Genomic DNA, 18,611 nt, shown 5'->3' with positions numbered 1-18,611 from the left:
AAGTGAAATTCACACCAGTTACTCCATCTATCATCATTCTATTATGCATGAACCGCACGTCTATGGGTCATCCAACAATGTTAGCAGACTTCTAGATGTTACCACTGCTAGGCTTTGGCTCGGCTACAAGTACCTCTGGGAGTTTGTAACATCTGCTGATGTAGATTTGACTAAATGTAAACTCTGTCAGCAGAACTATGCGCATACTTTGCGTCATTATATAATGGAATGTGAAAAAATTGCGGAATTTAGAGATAACACCATCAATAGTGTCCAAGAAATGTGTAAGTACTTCATTCATAATGATGTGCTGCCCGAAATCTTAGCGAAGTATCCAAAATTTGCTTACTGTAGGTAATGCATGCACATGACTGTAAAGCTGCCGCCTAGTTGGGTGGGTGTGGAGCACATGACTGTAAAGCTGCCGCCCAGTTGGGTGGGTGTGGAGAACATGATTGTAAAGCTGCCGCTAGGGAAAGTAGGAAATGCAGTTGAAAAAATGAAACCTTGTAGAGATAAGGCTCAGGACAATATAGTGAACTCGGAGGTTTGTATTCAAATATTGGAATATCTAAAAAACTAGACAAAAGGATTGAGGCATTAGAAAAATTAGCTATGAAGGGTAGACGGGGTGAAGATGGTGGTGAAACAAAACGTGAAATGGAAAGTGAAACAGGACGTGAAATGGAAAGTGAAACGTGCGTAGAAGAAACTAAGGAAGAACATGGCGTATTGATGATAGAGGATAGTCAGAAAAATGAACTTTCTAGTAATGTTAGCGGTGTTCAACCTTCTGTAGTGACAAATGTTGAAACAAAGGTTAGAGTAAAACGGTATACAGAAATAAAGAAAATAGATATGAATAATATTACCTTTGATGTTAGTAGCTGTTGTGCAAGTGAGGAGAAAGAAAAAATGTTACGGTGTTGGAAGGAAGTTTCTAAGGTACTCTCGTATCTCATGGAATGTGACGGACACGGCAAAGGTAGTTTTATTATTAATCATGGATGAAAGTGAATTGAGAATATTATCTCGGAACAGTCTGCTTCATCACGAAGAGTCTGCTTCAGCACGAACAGTCTGCTTCATCACGAAGAGTCTGCTTCATCACATAGAGTCGTCTGTGTCATCATACTTCAGGGTGTCGCCTCACCGCTTCACAGAGCGACGGGTCGAGTCCTTCCTCTGGAGTTGTTATTTCAGCAAAATATGACAAACACTTCCTCAACTGATTTCATGTTGCTCGTTCCCTGTTACTTTACGTGTGTTGTGTGTATTTAGCCCCTCAGAGTCAACACACACACACACACACGCACACAATGTGTGTGAAGGGAGCCGGTGACCGAGCGGACAGCACGCTGGGCACGTGATTATGTGGTCCTGGATTCGATCCCTGGCGCCGGCGAGAAGCAATGGGCAGAGTTTCTTTCACCCTATGCTTCTGTTACCTAGCAGTAAATAGGTACCTGGGAGTTAGTCAGCTGTCATGGGCTGCTTCCTGGTGTGTGTGTGTGTGGGTGTGTGGTGTTAAAAAAATAGTAGTAGTAGTTAGAAACAGTTGATTGACAGTTGAGAGGCGGACCCAAAGAGCAGAGCTCAACCCCCGCAAGCACAACTAGGTGAATACACACCATACGGATACCAAAGGTGTTCAAATCATGCGCACCAAAGGTGTTGGTACATACAGCTGGGATCAGACTGGCCGGGGTCATCGTACAGCGTGGCAGGAGAAACGTCAAAGGACTTCTGTAACTGACCTTCACCAGATTTCTCCTCTCTTAGAACAATGTTATTGTTTGACCGGTCAGTGCTCCTACAGCGTCAGGAGAGAGAGAGGACATGTTAAAGAGGGAGACACAGAGAGAACTTATAAAAGAGAGATATATAAGACAGATAAGGGGGTCTAAAATGACAGGTAAACGAAGATCAAATGAGGAGCAGGAATTATATAACTGTGTAATCACGTATCTGTAGCGTCAGAATTGGATTGAGAGACCCGTCACCTGTAGCCACCTGCCACAGGTAACGGTAGCCACCTGCCACAGGTAACGGTAGCCACCTGCCACAGGTAACGATAACCCAACCTGATCCTGGCAACCACTGCCCGAAACGCTTTGCGTAATAGTGGCTTTAGGCATTGTATGTACTAGCTCTATCTATAAAGCCAACAAACTTTGTAAAATCTCTTTATGTATGTACCTTACCTAAATAAAAATTATTATTATTATTATTATTATTATTACTGTGTCGCACAGTCTGGTGGACATTTTGTAATGCCCATAAATATAGGTTTCAGACCTGAACAAATCATAACTTTTTATACTAGTGCTTTCAGGTCGTTGGGAGTCGGTAATTTCTTTCCTATCAGACCTGAGTATTTGGAACGTTATAGTTTTGACAGCAGAGATGGGGATACCTAAGTCTACTTCAACTTTATCTTTGTTACTCCTCAGCACTCCAGGCACAAACTCTGTGAGCAGGAACTGGGGCATGATCTCCCACACCACATCACCGAATGCCCAGTTATCACACCATTCAGACTCATTGGCATGAGGTACCTGGAGCTTTGCAATTTATTCATTCTCGTGTTCTTGAGATATCCTCATAAGGCAACCCGTTCTCGCAAATTTAATAAGTCAATATTGACTTATTAAATATGTGCATAGGTGACATACTAAACATAATAGTTTCCCTTGAAAACCTGATTCTGGCAATCAGGATCCCAGGATCTCAGACCCTGTTGGAATATAACCAGTCTGTCAATCGGGTCAACCCAAGTGTTGCGTTTCCATGCGTTTCCAAAAGAGTCGCCCATATTGGAATCGGTGAACGCCCTAGTAATATTGTTGAAAACATCTTAATAACTTATTAAACCAAAGGTCTTTTTATGTCAGAAGAACGGCAGAAACTAGATCTATATATGAAAACTCTTTCAGGACAAAATTTAAAGTAAAACTAAAGATATTTGTAGTTGTATAAAAGTTGCATTTTTCATCGGTCGTAGAGCTGGAAATCCGCAATATTCATCTCAGAACAATGCTTATTTCACGCAGAATCGTTAATAAACGTAAGATTTTTATACGTCTCAAGAAAGATAGAAACATAATCTTCATTTTAAATGCCTTACCATGGGCATATTTGTATTTAAAGCGAAGATACGTGTATTTTTCTAATCGGCGAGCTCCGATCCCGCACAGATCGAGCAACGGAGTAACTCTCTCTCAGAACAATGCTTATTTCACGTAAATTCGTTAATAAACACAAATGTTTTATATGTCTTATGAAAGATAGAAATATAAGCTTTATTTTAACTACTTTACCATAGAAATATATAAAGTTCTAATGAAGATACATGTGTTTTAATAATCGCCGAGTTCCGACCCCGCACAAACTGATCGACAGAGCAACTCTCAGAACAATGCTTATTTCACGTAAATTCGTTAATAAACACATATGTTTTATATGTCTCAAGAAAGATAGAAATATAAACTTCATTTTAAATACTTTACCATAGACATATATAAAGCTCAAGTGAAGATACATACGTTTTTATAGTGTCATTCAGTAGCTTGTCGGTCATGGTGTTCCAAACCTTAATGGAATCTGACCCATATATCAATCAGGTCAACCCATGTGTTGCGTTTCCAAAAGGGTCGCCCATGTTAGAATCGGTGAACGCCCTAGTAATATTGTTGAAAACATCTTAATAACTTATTAAACCAAAGGTCTTTTTATGTCAGAAGAACGGCAGAAACTGGATCTATATATGAAAACTCTTTCAGGACAAAATTTAAAGTAAAACTAAAGATATTTGTAGTTGTATAAAAGTTGCATTTTTCATCGGTCGTAGAGCTGGAAATCCGCAATATTCATCTCAGAACAATGCTTATTTCACGCAGAATCATTAATAAACGTAAGATTTTTATACGTCTCAAGAAAGATAGAAACATAAATTTACTTTAATCTAGTTTTACGTAATCTAGTTTTACTTTAAATTTTGTCCTGAAAGAGTTTTCATATATAGATCTAGTTTCTGCCGTTCTTTTGACATAAAAAGACCTTTGGTTTAATAAGTTATTAAGATGTTTTCAACAATATTACTAGGGCGTTCACCGATTTCAGCATGGGCGACCCTTTTGGAAACGCATGGAAACGCAACACTTGGGTTGACCCGATTGACAGACTGGTTATATTCCAACAGGGTCTGAGACATTTACACTGGCGGGCGGCGTTCTTGCCAACTATATTTTTTTTTTTTTTTTTTTTTTTTTGAGATATATACAAGAGTTGTTACATTCATGTACAGCCACTAGTACGCGTAGCGTTTCGGGCAGGTCCCTGGAATACGATCCCCGCCGCGAAGAATCGTTGTTACAACCAAGTACACATTTTACTGTTGCGTTAAACAGAGGCTACAGTTAAGGAATTGCGCCCAGTAAATCCTCCCCGGCCAGGATACGAACCCATGACATAGCGCTCGCGGAACGCCAGGCGAGTGTCTTACCACTACACCACGGAGACTGTAAAATTGAAAATTGTAACTGTTAAGAGCATTCTATTGTGGTTTTAATATTGAACAATTATACATATACGAAACAGACAAATCTGGTGTCCGAAATAGTAAAAATATTAATGTGCGATGTGATCAATGTGATGCGATGTGATTACTAATCAAGCTGTCAATGTAATCAATCAGAGCTTTAATATAACAATGTGCTTTAATATACTTACTTATCTCTCTCATCTCATTTTTCTCTTGTAATGTATCTTTCATTTATCAATTCTGATTGAAATTACCTACTTAAAATTATCTGCTAGATTAAGGACCTGCCCGAAACGCTGCGCGTACTAGTGGCTTTACAAGAATGTAATTATTGTACTATCCAATGTATTCTCACAAACCCATTGTACCTTCTTGTATATATATAAATAAAATAAAATAAAAATAAAATAAAATCAATGTAAGGGGGATATTGGGTGTGCCTCGTATCCCCTACAACAACAAGAAGTTCGAGAGCGATGAGGCCGCCACCAACTAGCTTCAGGATGTCGTCGAATCTAAATCAACAATATACTACAGCCGCTACTTTCTCGGAAACGTAAGTACCTGCCGCTTTACTTCTCTCACCCTGCCTAGCCTGGCCTGGCCTAGCCAGACCTGACCAGACCTGACCTGGCCTAGCCTTACCTAGCCTAGTCTGACCTGGCCTAGTCTGACCTGACCTGGCCTAGCCTTACCCAACACTAATCACCACACGTGACAGCCCAAACGAATCGCAAATAAGTACACGTAACAAGTCATATGCCCGGACACTCTTTCACCTTGGGGACTGAGTGGTAACTATTGTATAGAAGAGCCGGCTCCCTGAGAGGGGTCCATAGAATTACCCAAATCAGCCCAAAACTACACAAATCGTCCTAGCATTACGTAAGTAATGAAGAAATATGGTATATTTACTTACTATAATGTTGGTGCTACACGTACAACATGATCAAACCTATTTTTACTCTGAAATAATCTAATTTCATAACGAAATGAGACGTAAATATGTGAGAGGTGACGCCATAGGAAGTCGACGGTCCAAGCGACAATTTTGTGGAGTGACTTATCCAAGATATATGGTCGCCTGGAGAGTGTTTGCTGCCATAACAGCCTCCTGTACACAGTGATCCAGTCGTCGTATTTCATGGCTCAAATTGTCGCAAATTTAATTGGTAATATTAACAAGTAGAATGTGTATTTATAATAATATTTTTCATAAACAGCCACAAAATATTTAATATTTATTAAAAAAAAGTGTCTGGAAGATAAATCAATTCCACATGACAATAAATTTGTTATATAGATACTAGCGTTATTCGTTGGCATGCGTTCGCTATTTAAACTACTCCAGTCCTTTTCGTTCATAGAACACCGAACCCTGCACGCTCTCTGATATATTGCTTAATTAACAAATATTCACAAATAAAGATTATATTTATATATGTTATCAGAAAGGCAGATATAAAATAGTTTGTGTTAATGCATCACAGAGATTATACCTTATTAGAGAGGAAAAATATTCATATTTTAAACAAGGCTTCTTGGCCAACGCTCTCCCTTTCGATGGGAACTATGACCTTTTGAAAATCAATGTTAATTGAATCTAGATATTGTAAAAAACGAAGTTTTTTATGTCATCAGAAAGACATATAAGCTGCATGTTAATACTTTGGTATAAATATAGCTGAAGTGAAAGTGAAGATATATGCCTTTTTATAGTTACTTGATGGCTCGCTCAGGGAGTGTGAAGGCCTGCACACAAGCCAATCAATTTTATAATTAATGTACATATATGCAAAGTAACGTCAAAGGTTTTTATTTCAGAATAAAGACAGATGTAGACGATAATGTAAATACATTTGAAGGAAAACATATCCTAAATGAAAGCAAAGATATGGTCAAATAAATAGGCAATACCACACCATCGCCAGTGTCCGGACACATGAATATTCGCATTAGGTAGGTGAAAGGAAATGTACCCAACCATTTCCATTTACGCGACCAGTTTCCGTTCTTATGTTCTTACTTACATTTATTGAAATTTATCATCATCATCATTTACAGAAATAAATTAACATAAAAATGTAGTAATTTTAATACACAAAACAGAAGTAGATATGTATGTAAATTATGACGCAGGATAGGATCACTATTGCAGAACTATTCGCATACTTTGCGTCATTATATACAGTACTGGAATTTTTAAAAAATCGCGGAATTCAGAGATAACACCATCATTGGTGTCCAAGAAAAGTGTAAGTACTTCATTTATAATGATGTGCTGCCCAAAATCTTAGCGAAGTATCTAAAATTTGCTTACTGTAAGTAATTCATGCAAATGATTGTAAAGCTGCCGCCCAGTTGGGTGGGTGTGGAGCACATGACTGTTAAGCTGCTGCCCAGTTGGGTGGGTGTGGAGCACGTGACTGTTAAGCTGCCGCCCAGTTGGGTGGGTGTAGAGCACATGACTGTTAAGCTGCTGCCCAGTTGGGTGGGTGTAGAGCACATGACTGTTAAGCTGCCGCCCAGTTGGGTGGGTGTAGAGCAAGACTAGTAATTGGACGACTCACCATAGATGTAAAGTGCCTAGTATAGTGACTTGTGAGCCTCTTGTTGAATCACTTGTGATACAAAGATTATTGATGTGTGTATTTGTGTGGGTGATTGAATATGTATGTGAATGTATATGTATGTATATGTATATATGCAATTGACGATCACGAAACAATAATCATTTGTATGCGGAAAATTCTATATATCATTTCTCTGGATTTACCGCATATGTATATATATGTACATGTATTTATGATTATGTGTACATGTATATATAACATTAATAAGAAGAAATGAAGATGAAGAAATGATAAAAAGAATGGCAATAGTGGATAGTAGTAACACACTTAAGAATTATTCAGTAATAAACACAAACTCGTCCTTCACCTATGGTAAAGGAAAGTCAACTTGGAAGGATTCAATTTACATGAGATTAAGATTAGGATACAAATATATCTGGCAATACGGAGTTGATGTCAGTGAAAAAGATAAGGATTGTAAATTATGTAGTATGCCGCACGCCCACACCTTAGAACATTATGTATTAGAGTGTCAACTTATTGATAACTATAGAAATAAGGAAATAAGTAATGTACCACATCAAATTGTTTGCATGTGTGATAATGGTATGATAGACAGTATACTTAGGAGCTACAAAAATTTTGCCCCAAGAGTGTAACAATTAGATGCTGTACTTACTATATTAACCTGCAATGTGAAATGGGATTCTTGTAATGTTAATTGTCTATTTGTACTTACTGAATTTGTGGGCCCCTTGAGGGACTTGCAGTAGAGGGGGTAGAAATAGCCTAAGTTACTCTATCCCTTTGAAATGTATTTTTTTCTTGTCTCAATAAACATACTTGAACTTGAACTGTAAATATTTGTGGCTTCCTGACCATAAAGTTACCGCCGCAGAGGGTAAGAGACCGGATGTACCCAGTATACAAGCCGCACTAGCTATAAGTTCATAAAAGCTGACAACTTACCCAGATAAACATTACTTCCTAATTATATATATATGCAAATAATACAATTGAAATGTTTAAAACGTGATTATATATATGTATCATGTGGACAGTTTTTAATGTAATTTTTTCTCCTGATATTCAGGTTCTTTATTATGCTTCATCTTGAGGCAAAGCCCAATACCTTACGCCATATTGATGCTCTGTCCACAGATCATTCTCTCTCTCTCAAATCATATACATTGATGGTTTCCTACACCGCCCCACGGGTGCAGCTGCAAGTGCAGTTGCCTCTACCCATCAAACAGAACTATTTGCCTTGCTTGTTACACTAAAATGTGTACAAGTGTGTGTGTCTATGTATGTATTAACACGATGTACTGAACGGGGTGAGAATAGCTTGAGCTACCTCATCCCTTTGTGTATATTTTACCTCAATAAACTTATTTCAATTTCAATTTCAATTCAAGTCTCCAAACTTGATGCATTAATTGTGATTTTCTACCATCCTGCATTAATTGTAAGTGATTTCTATCATCCTTAATTGCGCGCAACTCTCTAAGACACAAATGTAACATGACCGTGTCCGAAGCTAGACAGAGAAAAACACAACATTATTAGTGATGGTAACATAATCCATTTCATGTGAATTCCATCTTCGTTGACCTCCGAAACTTGAGGAATGGTCCAGAAAATAGCTACTAAAGTTTAAGTCAAGTGTGAAGATACTTTAGTTGATACTTAGATACTTTCAGTAAGTGTAAACATAAGTGCTGACGATGCTACCTTCATCTATTCAGACCCCAACCCAAACGCACTATATAATAATGAAAATAACAGATTTAAAAAGTCCACTCATGGATGTAAACTAACAAACTCACATTAAACATAAAAAAGACCGACTACTATTTTTGTTCGGAAGTAAATCCTGAAACCAAATTCAACTTCAGATACACATTTCAGTGCAGAATACCCCCGTTGAAAAACAGAGGTGCAACTGGTACTCTGAGAGAGAACTCTATCAACATCAGAGGTCCGAGACTGTTCAACACGCTTCCACTACACATAAGGGGCATAACTGGCCGACCCCTCACAGTGTTCAAGAGAGAACTGGATAAGCACCTCCAAAGGATACGTGATCAACCAGGCTGTGACTCATACGTCAGGCTGCGAGCAGCCGCGTCCAACAGCCTGGTTGATCAGTCCGGCAACCAGGAGGCCTGGTCGACGACCGGGCCGCGGGGACGCTAAGCCCCGGAAGCACCTCAAGGTAACCTCAAGGTAAACACAATGTTAACATTAGCAATAATGATTATGGAAAGTTCCTTGACCTATACATAGACAAGAGACTGAACTTCAGCATCCACATACAACACATATGTGGGTGTTATATGTGGGTGGTGAGAGAGATAGAGAGAGTATTCACCTAGTTGTGCAGGCGCGGGTTGAACTCTGCTCATTCGGCCCGCCTCTTAACTGTCAATCAACTATGACTAACTACTTACTAACTAATTTTTTTCTCTCGCACACACACGCACACACACACACACACACATGGTCAAGCAGCACATGGTCAAAGGAGAAGCTAGATAGTAAACGTGAAGGTCTTATAACAATAATGAGAGAGATTATAGCGAGAGCGGATAACGATAGATCACGACTGTTGATAGTCGGTGACTTCAACTTGAAATCCATAGACTGGGAAGCATATGAAGCTAAAACAGAAGATTTTTGGACCTGTAAATTTGTAGACCTCATCCTGGAAACATTCTTGTATCAACATGTTAAACAAGCTACGAGGATGAGGGAAGGGGACGTTCCCTCCATGCTAGATTTGATATTTACCAGGAAGGAGGAAGAGATATTTTACATTCAGTACCTTCCTCCCTTGGGTAAAAGTGACCATGTCTTTTTGGGAATAAAGTATGCAATGCGTTATAAGCTGGAAGAAAATAAGGAGGTTGAAGCAGTTGAAAAACCAGACTTCAGGAGAGGACATTATGGTGACCTTAGAAATTTTTTTAGTGAGTATAATTGGACAGACTTGATGCTAGGCAAGGAAGTGAATGAGATGTATGGCAAGTTTTGTGAAATATATGATAAAGGCACAAAAAAATTTATGCCAAAACAGAGATGCAGAACTAGGAAACAGGATTGGTTCAATAGAAATTGCGAGAGGGCTAGAGACCGAAAGACACAAAAATGGAATCAATACAGGAAGAGGCCGAACCCCCAAACATACCAGCGATACAAAGATGCGAGAAACAACTACACGGCAGTGAGGAGAGAGGCAGAAAGAAATTTTGAAAAAGGGATTGCGGACAAATGTAAAACAGAACCAGGTCTATTCTATAAATTCATAAACAACAAATTGCAGGTAAAGGATAATATTCAGAGGTTGAAAATGGGAAATAGATTCACGGAAGATGAAAAGGAAATGTGTGAAACACTAAACGAAAAGTTCCAAAGTGTGTTTGTACAAAATGAAATCTTTAGGGAACCAGATACAATAAGAATTCCAGAGAACAACATAGAACACATAGAGGTGTCTAGAGACGAAGTGAAAAAAATGCTCAAGGAGCTCGGTAAGAACAAAGCAGCTGGCCCAGATGGCGTTTCACCATGGGTTCTGAGAGAATGTGCATCTGAGCTCAGCATTCCACTTCACCTGATCTTTCAGGCATCCCTGTGTACAGGAATCGTAGCAGACGGGTGGAAACAGGCTAACATAGTTCCAATCTACAAAAGTGGCAGCAGGGAAGACCCCCTCAATTATAGACCTGTATCATTGACAAGTGTAATAGTGAAAGTATTGGAAAAACTAATCAAAACTAAATGGGTAGAACACCTAGAGAGAAATGATATAATATCAGACAGACAGTATGGTTTTCGATCTGGAAGATCCTGTGTATCGAATTTACTCAGTTTCTATGATCGAGCCACAGAGATATTACAGGAAAGAGATGGTTGGGTTGACTGCATCTATCTGGACCTAAAAAAGGCTTTTGACAGAGTTCCACATAAGAGGTTGTTCTGGAAACTGGAAAATATTGGAGGGGTGACAGGTAAGCTTCTATCATGGATGAAAAATTTTCTGACTGATAGAAAAATGAGGGCAGTAATCTGAGGCAATGTATCGGAATGGAGAAATGTCACAAGTGGAGTACCACAGGGTTCAGTTCTTGCACCAGTGATGTTTATTGTGTACATAAATGATCTACCAGTTGGTATACAGAATTATATGAACATGTTTGCTGATGATGCTAAGATAATAGGAAGGATAAGAAATTTAGACGACTGTCATGCCCTTCAAGAAGACCTGGACAAAATAAGTATATGGAGCACCACTTGGCAAGTGGAATTTAATGTTAATAAATGTCATGTTATGGAATGTGGAATAGGAGAACATAGACCCCACACAACCTATATATTATGTGAGAAATCTTTAAAGAATTCTGATAAAGAAAGAGATCTAGGAGTGGTTCTAGATAGAAAACTATCACCTGAGGACCACATAAAGAATATTGTGCAAGGAGCCTATGCTATGCTTTCTAACTTCAGAATTGCATTTAAATACATGGATGGCGATATACTAAAGAAATTGTTCATGACTTTTGTTAGGCCAAAGCTAGAATATGCAGCTGTTGTGTGGTGCCCATATCTTAAGAAGCACATCAACAAACTGGAAAAGGTGCAAAGACATGCTACTAAGTGGCTCCCAGAACTGAAGGGCAAGAGCTACGAGGAGAGGTTAGAAGCATTAAATATGCCAAAACTAGAAGACAGAAGAAAAAGAGGTGATATGATCACTACATACAAAATAGTAACAGGAATTGATAAAATCGACAGGGAAGACTTCCCGAGACCTGGAATTTCAAGAACAAGAGGTCATAGATTTAAACTAGCTAAACACAGATCCCGAAGAAATATAAGAAAATTCACCTTCGCAAATAGAGTGGTAGACGGTTGGAACAAGTTAACACTTTCGCTCACCCCGCGCGCCACCCCTCGACAGGGCGATATGGGCCCCAGCGTGTCACGGAAGCGCGCGTTAATTCCGAAAAGTGTATACTCTCTTCAACTTTGTCACCTCAATTCTCCTTCTACGAGAATAAATTTGGTATCATTGTGTTCGCAATAAAATTCTCTACAGCACTAAATGCATATAAACTCCAAAAGCCCGGCTAATTACCCGCAGCAAACAGAGAAAGTGCGAACGAGTTACCCGGGAGCGCGCAAACGGGATAAAATGTTTTCACTATTTTCACTCTGGTCACCTCAATTTTTGTCCTAGGTCTTTCATTTTGGTCTCAATGGGTTCGTAATAAAATTCTCTAGAGGAACATTAGCATATAAAAAAAAACACCTGGTCACGCTCCAACCGCCGACGAGTTGAAGACGGGCCACGCGTTAGCCGTGAGTGAGCGCTCAGAGGCCTTCCTACTACACTCCCAATTCCCACCCTTTTCAAGCCTTTCTTTCGCAATTTTCTTCCTGGAAGGGCCTTGTTCATGATTACTATCCATCGTGGAGTAAGCGTAGATAGTTTCTAAAGCCGCAGTAAGAAATATAGCCACGGAAAATAGCCGAAATGTTCACACGTTTGAGATGCGAGGGGAGACGACATTGGTCACAACAGTGGAGCAAAGACAATGGGCCCACGGCGTGTGCCAAGCCGCCTGAGGGCCACGAGGCTCAACAAAGGAAATGGGAAGACATCGGCGCACATTTTAAAACCAGTCCCCAAAAAATCGGATACAAACCTGATTTTTGGCGAATTTTTAAAGTGGATGACGCAATGCTGCGTCATCCCCGGCATTACCGCCAGTAAACGGATGACGCAATGCTGCGTCATCCCCGAGCGAAAGTGTTAAGTGAGAAGGTGGTGGAGGCCAAGACCGTCAGTAGTTTCAAAGCGTTATATGACAAAGAGTGCTGGGAAGACGGGACACCACGAGCGTAGCTCTCATCCTGTAACTACACTTAGGTAATTACACTTAGGTAATTACACACACACACACACACACACACACACACACACACACACACACACACACACACACACACACACACACACACACCATGTCGTAGACATGTTGACCATGTCGTAGCTCAGTTGATTAAGGCAGCGTCTGGGATGCTCCCGGACGCAGGTTCAAATCCTCGTCACGGCCCTTGTGGATTTGTTCATTTACTATTAAAAATATATATTATGAGTAAGTCCCTGATCATTTTTGGCTGCAAAGAAAAGGCGATAACATCTAGGTCAGAAAGAGCTGTAGAAGAAGCTAAAGTAGTAGATAAAATTGTTGGCCTCGTGGAAGGTCTTACAAACAGAGAGAATGTGTGCGACTACAGGAGAATAGGCAGGTACGTAAAAGGGAAAGATCGACCTTTGAGGATCACCCTAAACGGTGCCAAACAGATGGAAGAAGTACTAAGGAATGCTAGAAAATTGCAAAGGGATGAGGATGGGAAAGGGTGGTCGTTAAGACGAGATCTTTCAAAAGAAGATAGAGAGAAGCTGAAACTGAACCTCGCCGAGGCAAAACATTTAAATGAGAGCAGGAATGAAGAAGAAATAAATTCTTTTTTCTACAAAGTGATAGGGGTAGGCAAACCAGTAAAGTGGTACATAAAGGCAAACCAACAAAATCAATAGAGAGAGGGGGAGTGAAGAATAAGGAGAGGGGGAACAAGTTCCTGAAGATTGCATACACCAACATAGATGGAGTGAGATCGAAGATACTGGAGTTAAGTGATGTAATACAGCTGCAGACACCAGACATTGTTGCACTCACGGAGACAAAACTTGAAGATGTAATTTTAAATGAGGTCATATTCCCAAGGGGCTACTCAATTTGGAGACGGGACAGAAAAATTAGGAAAGGCGGTGGCGTTGCTGTGCTGGTAAAAGAACACCTAAAGGTGAAGGAAATAATGACTGCCAATCCACAAGAAGTTGACATAATAGCACTAGAGATCTGCTATGAGGATGATAAACTAATGATGATAAATGCATATAGTCCACCGCCAAGCAGCACATGGTCAAAGGAGGAGCTAGATAGTAAACGTGAAGGTCTTATAACAATAATGAGAGAGATTATAGCGAGAGCGGATAACGATAGATCACGACTGTTGATAGTCGGTGACTTCAACTTGAAATCCATAGACTGGGAAGCATATGAAGCTAAAACAGAAGATTTTTGGACCTGTAAATTTGTAGACCTCATCCTGGAAACATTCTTGTATCAACATGTTAAACAAGCTACGAGGATGAGGGAAGGGGACGTTCCCTCCATGCTAGATTTGATATTTACCAGGAAGGAGGAAGAGATATTTGACATTCAGTACCTTCCTCCCTTGGGTAAAAGTGACCATGTCTTTTTGGGAATAAAGTATGCAATGCGTTATAAGCTGGAAGAAAATAAGGAGGTTGAAGCAGTTGAAAAACCAGACTTCAGGAGAGGACATTATGGTGACCTTAGAAATTTTTTTAGTGAGTATAATTGGACAGACTTGATGCTAGGCAAGGAAGTGAATGAGATGTATGGCAAGTTTTGTGAAATATATGATAAAGGCACAAAAAAATTTATACCAAAACAGAGATGCAGAACTAGGAAACAGGATTGGTTCAATAGAAATTGCGAGAGGGCTAGAGACCGAAAGACACAAAAATGGAATCAATACAGGAAGAGGCCGAACCCCCAAACATACCAGCGATACAAAGATGCGAGAAACAACTACACGGCAGTGAGGAGAGAGGCAGAAAGAAATTTTGAAAAAGGGATTGCGGACAAATGTAAAACAGAACCAGGTCTATTCTATAAATTCATAAACAACAAATTGCAGGTAAAGGATAATATTCAGAGGTTGAAAATGGGAAATAGATTCACGGAAGATGAAAAGGAAATGTGTGAAACACTAAACGAAAAGTTCCAAAGTGTGTTTGTACAAAATGAAATCTTTAGGGAACCAGATACAATAAGAATTCCAGAGAACAACATAGAACACATAGAGGTGTCTAGAGACGAAGTGGAAAAAATGCTCAAGGAGCTCGGTAAGAACAAAGCAGCTGGCCCAGATGGCGTTTCACCATGGGTTCTGAGAGAATGTGCATCTGAGCTCAGCATTCCACTTCACCTGATCTTTCAGGCATCCCTGTGTACAGGAATCGTAGCAGACGGGTGGAAACAGGCTAACATAGTTCCAATCTACAAAAGTGGCAGCAGGGAAGACCCCCTCAATTATAGACCTGTATCATTGACAAGTGTAATAGTGAAAGTATTGGAAAAACTAATCAAAACTAAATGGGTAGAACACCTAGAGAGAAATGATATAATATCAGACAGACAGTATGGTTTTCGATCTGGAAGATCCTGTGTATCGAATTTACTCAGTTTCTATGATCGAGCCACAGAGATATTACAGGAAAGAGATGGTTGGGTTGACTGCATCTATCTGGACCTAAAAAAGGCTTTCGACAGAGTTCCACATAAGAGGTTGTTCTGGAAACTGGAAAATATTGGAGGGGTGACAGGTAAGCTTCTATCATGGATGAAAAATTTTCTGACTGATAGAAAAATGAGGGCAGTAATCAGAGGCAATGTATCAGAATGGAGAAATGTCACAAGTGGAGTACCACAGGGTTCAGTTCTTGCACCAGTGATGTTTATTGTGTACATAAATGATCTACCAGTTGGTATACAGAATTATATGAACATGTTTGCTGATGATGCTAAGATAATAGGAAGGATAAGAAATTTAGATGACTGTCATGCCCTTCAAGAAGACCTGGACAAAATAAGTATATGGAGCACCACTTGGCAAATGGAATTTAATGTTAATAAATGTCATGTTATGGAATGTGGAATAGGAGAACATAGACCCCACACAACCTATATATTATGTGAGAAATCTTTAAAGAATTCTGATAAAGAAAGAGATCTAGGAGTGGTTCTAGATAGAAAACTATCACCTGAGGACCACATAAAGAATATTGTGCAAGGAGCCTATGCTATGCTTTCTAACTTCAGAATTGCATTTAAATACATGGATGGCGATATACTAAAGAAATTGTTCATGACTTTTGTTAGGCCAAAGCTAGAATATGCAGCTGTTGTGTGGTGCCCATATCTTAAGAAGCACATCAACAAACTGGAAAAGGTGCAAAGACATGCTACTAAGTGGCTCCCAGAACTGAAGGGCAAGAGCTACGAGGAGAGGTTAGAAGCATTAAATATGCCAAAACTAGAAGACAGAAGAAAAAGAGGTGATATGATCACTACATACAAAATAGTTACAGGAATTGATAAAATCGACAGGGAAGACTTCCTGAGACCTGGAATTTCAAGAACAAGAGGTCATAGATTTAAACTAGCTAAACACAGATGCCGAAGAAATATAAGAAAATTCACCTTCGCAAATAGAGTGGTAGACGGTTGGAACAAGTTAAGTGAGAAGGTGGTGGAGGCCAAGACCGTCAGTAGTTTCAAAGCATTATATGACAAAGAGTGCTGGGAAGACGGGACACCACGAGCGTAGCTCTCATCCTGTAACTACACTTAGGTAATTACACACACGCACACTAAACTGGAAAAGGTTCAAAGGTTTGCCACCAGACTAGTACCCGAGCTGAGAGGTATGAGCTACGAGGAGAGACTACGGGAATTAAACCTCACTTCGCTGGAAGACAGAAGAGTTAGGGGGGACATGATCACCACATTCAAGATTCTGAAGGGGATTGATAGGGTAGATAAAGACAGTCTATTTAACACAAGGGGAACACGCACAAGGGGACACAGGTGGAAACTGAGTGCCCAAATGAGCCACAGAGATATTAGAAAGAACTTTTTTAGTGTCAGAGTGGTTGATAAATGGAATGCATTAGGGGGTGATGTGGTGGAGGCTGACTCCATACACAGTTTCAAGTGTAGATATGACAGAGCCCGATAGGCTCAGGAATCCGTACACCTGTTGATTGACGGTTGAGAGGCGGGACCAAAGAGCCAGAGCTCAACCCCCGCAAACACAACTAGGTGAGTACACACACACACACACACACACACACACCAGGAAGACATTTACAGAGAGTAGGGAATTAATTAGGTATCTGGGAGCTAGTTAAGTGGTATGGGATTTATATCTTGAGGTACTGTATACAATGTTCACAACAGAGCAATGTATAATCATTTCATTGTATACAACACATTTTGGTGAAATCCCACGGTATTCCTAGACCAGAATCATAAACATCTCTGACTTCCTACAGCAAGGCGCCGGGCACCGCGGGCTCCAGGCATGTGGATTTATGTTTATTTCTCAGAGCAGTAAACAGCCTGCAGCAAAGCTACCCATATGTGTAGAGCTCAGTACTACAGATGAAGAACAACAACGTAAACATTTTCGACGTTGATTAGCTTGCTCAAACACCACTAATTTCCATTAAATAAATATAGACAAAACATTTCTGCTACAGCTAACTGCTTCTGCTAACTATACCCACCTCCGGCAGCAGCTTGTCGAAGGCGGAAGTGGAGTCTAGGCCGTTTGTCATGAAAATTATAGTGTGATGGCTCTTATTTTTATTATGGGTACATAATAAGATTATACCTTTATTCTTAATTTATATTACAATGCTGGTAAAATACACTTCTTGATGAGTATGGAGTACAAATGAACTCATTGTGTACCCTATATTCACAGGATAAGTATAGGGTACACAATAAACTACCACTCACATCATGGGTATGGGTTGCACAAGAAACTATCGGAGAGCAGAGTATGGAAAGCAAAGTAAACAAAGATTCACACGATGAGAAAGGGTTGCACAATGTCCTATGACTCACAGGATGAGTATGAGGTGCATAATAAATTACCATTTATAGGATGAGTATGGGTTTCACAATAAACTAAAGGTAACAGGATGAGGATGGGTTGCACAAACTATTGGTAACAGGATGGGTATGGGTTGCACAATAAATTACTGCGCTAGGATGCTAGGATGAGTGTGAGTAGGATATATACGATATATATATATATATATATATATATATATATATATATATATATATATATATATATATATATATGACAATGTCAGACCACGAAGGAAAAATGAAACAGGAAATTTCCTTAAGTACTTTCGTATATTAAATACATCTTCAGAAGGTGACCTTCTGAAGATGTATTTAATATACGAAAGTAATTAAGGAAATTTCCTGTTTCATTTTTCCTTCGTGGTCTGACATTGTCACATTCTTAATCACGTGTTTATTTTCGTGATATACACATATATATATATATATATATATATATATATATATATATATATATATATATATATATATATATATATATATATATATCAACTACAGCACTACTATATATATATATATATAACTACTATATAACTAACTACTAACTACTATATATATATATATATATATATATATATATATATATATATATATATATAGGAAGTAATGTTTATTTGGGTAAGTTGTCAGCTTATATGAACTAATAGCTAGTGCGGCTTGTATATGGGG

At 39.2% G+C, this 18,611-nt stretch overlaps 1 long non-coding RNA gene across 2 annotated transcripts in view; it reads left to right on the top strand.

The window, feature by feature from the left end:
- The first annotated feature begins 4,939 nt into the window (after positions 1-4,939).
- Positions 4,940-18,611, top strand: part of LOC138371429 (uncharacterized) — a 36,597-nt gene continuing 22,925 nt past the window's right edge. For both annotated transcript variants that reach the window (XR_011230468.1, XR_011230467.1), the window contains exon 1: positions 4,940-5,099. This is a non-coding gene — a long non-coding RNA (uncharacterized lncRNA). The remainder of the gene's footprint in view (positions 5,100-18,611) is intronic.

The sequence above is a fragment of the Procambarus clarkii genome, chromosome 35, assembly GCF_040958095.1.
Source record: "Procambarus clarkii isolate CNS0578487 chromosome 35, FALCON_Pclarkii_2.0, whole genome shotgun sequence".
NCBI classification, from domain to species: domain Eukaryota; kingdom Metazoa; phylum Arthropoda; class Malacostraca; order Decapoda; family Cambaridae; genus Procambarus; species Procambarus clarkii.
This window is presented reverse-complemented; position numbering and strand designations above follow the sequence as displayed.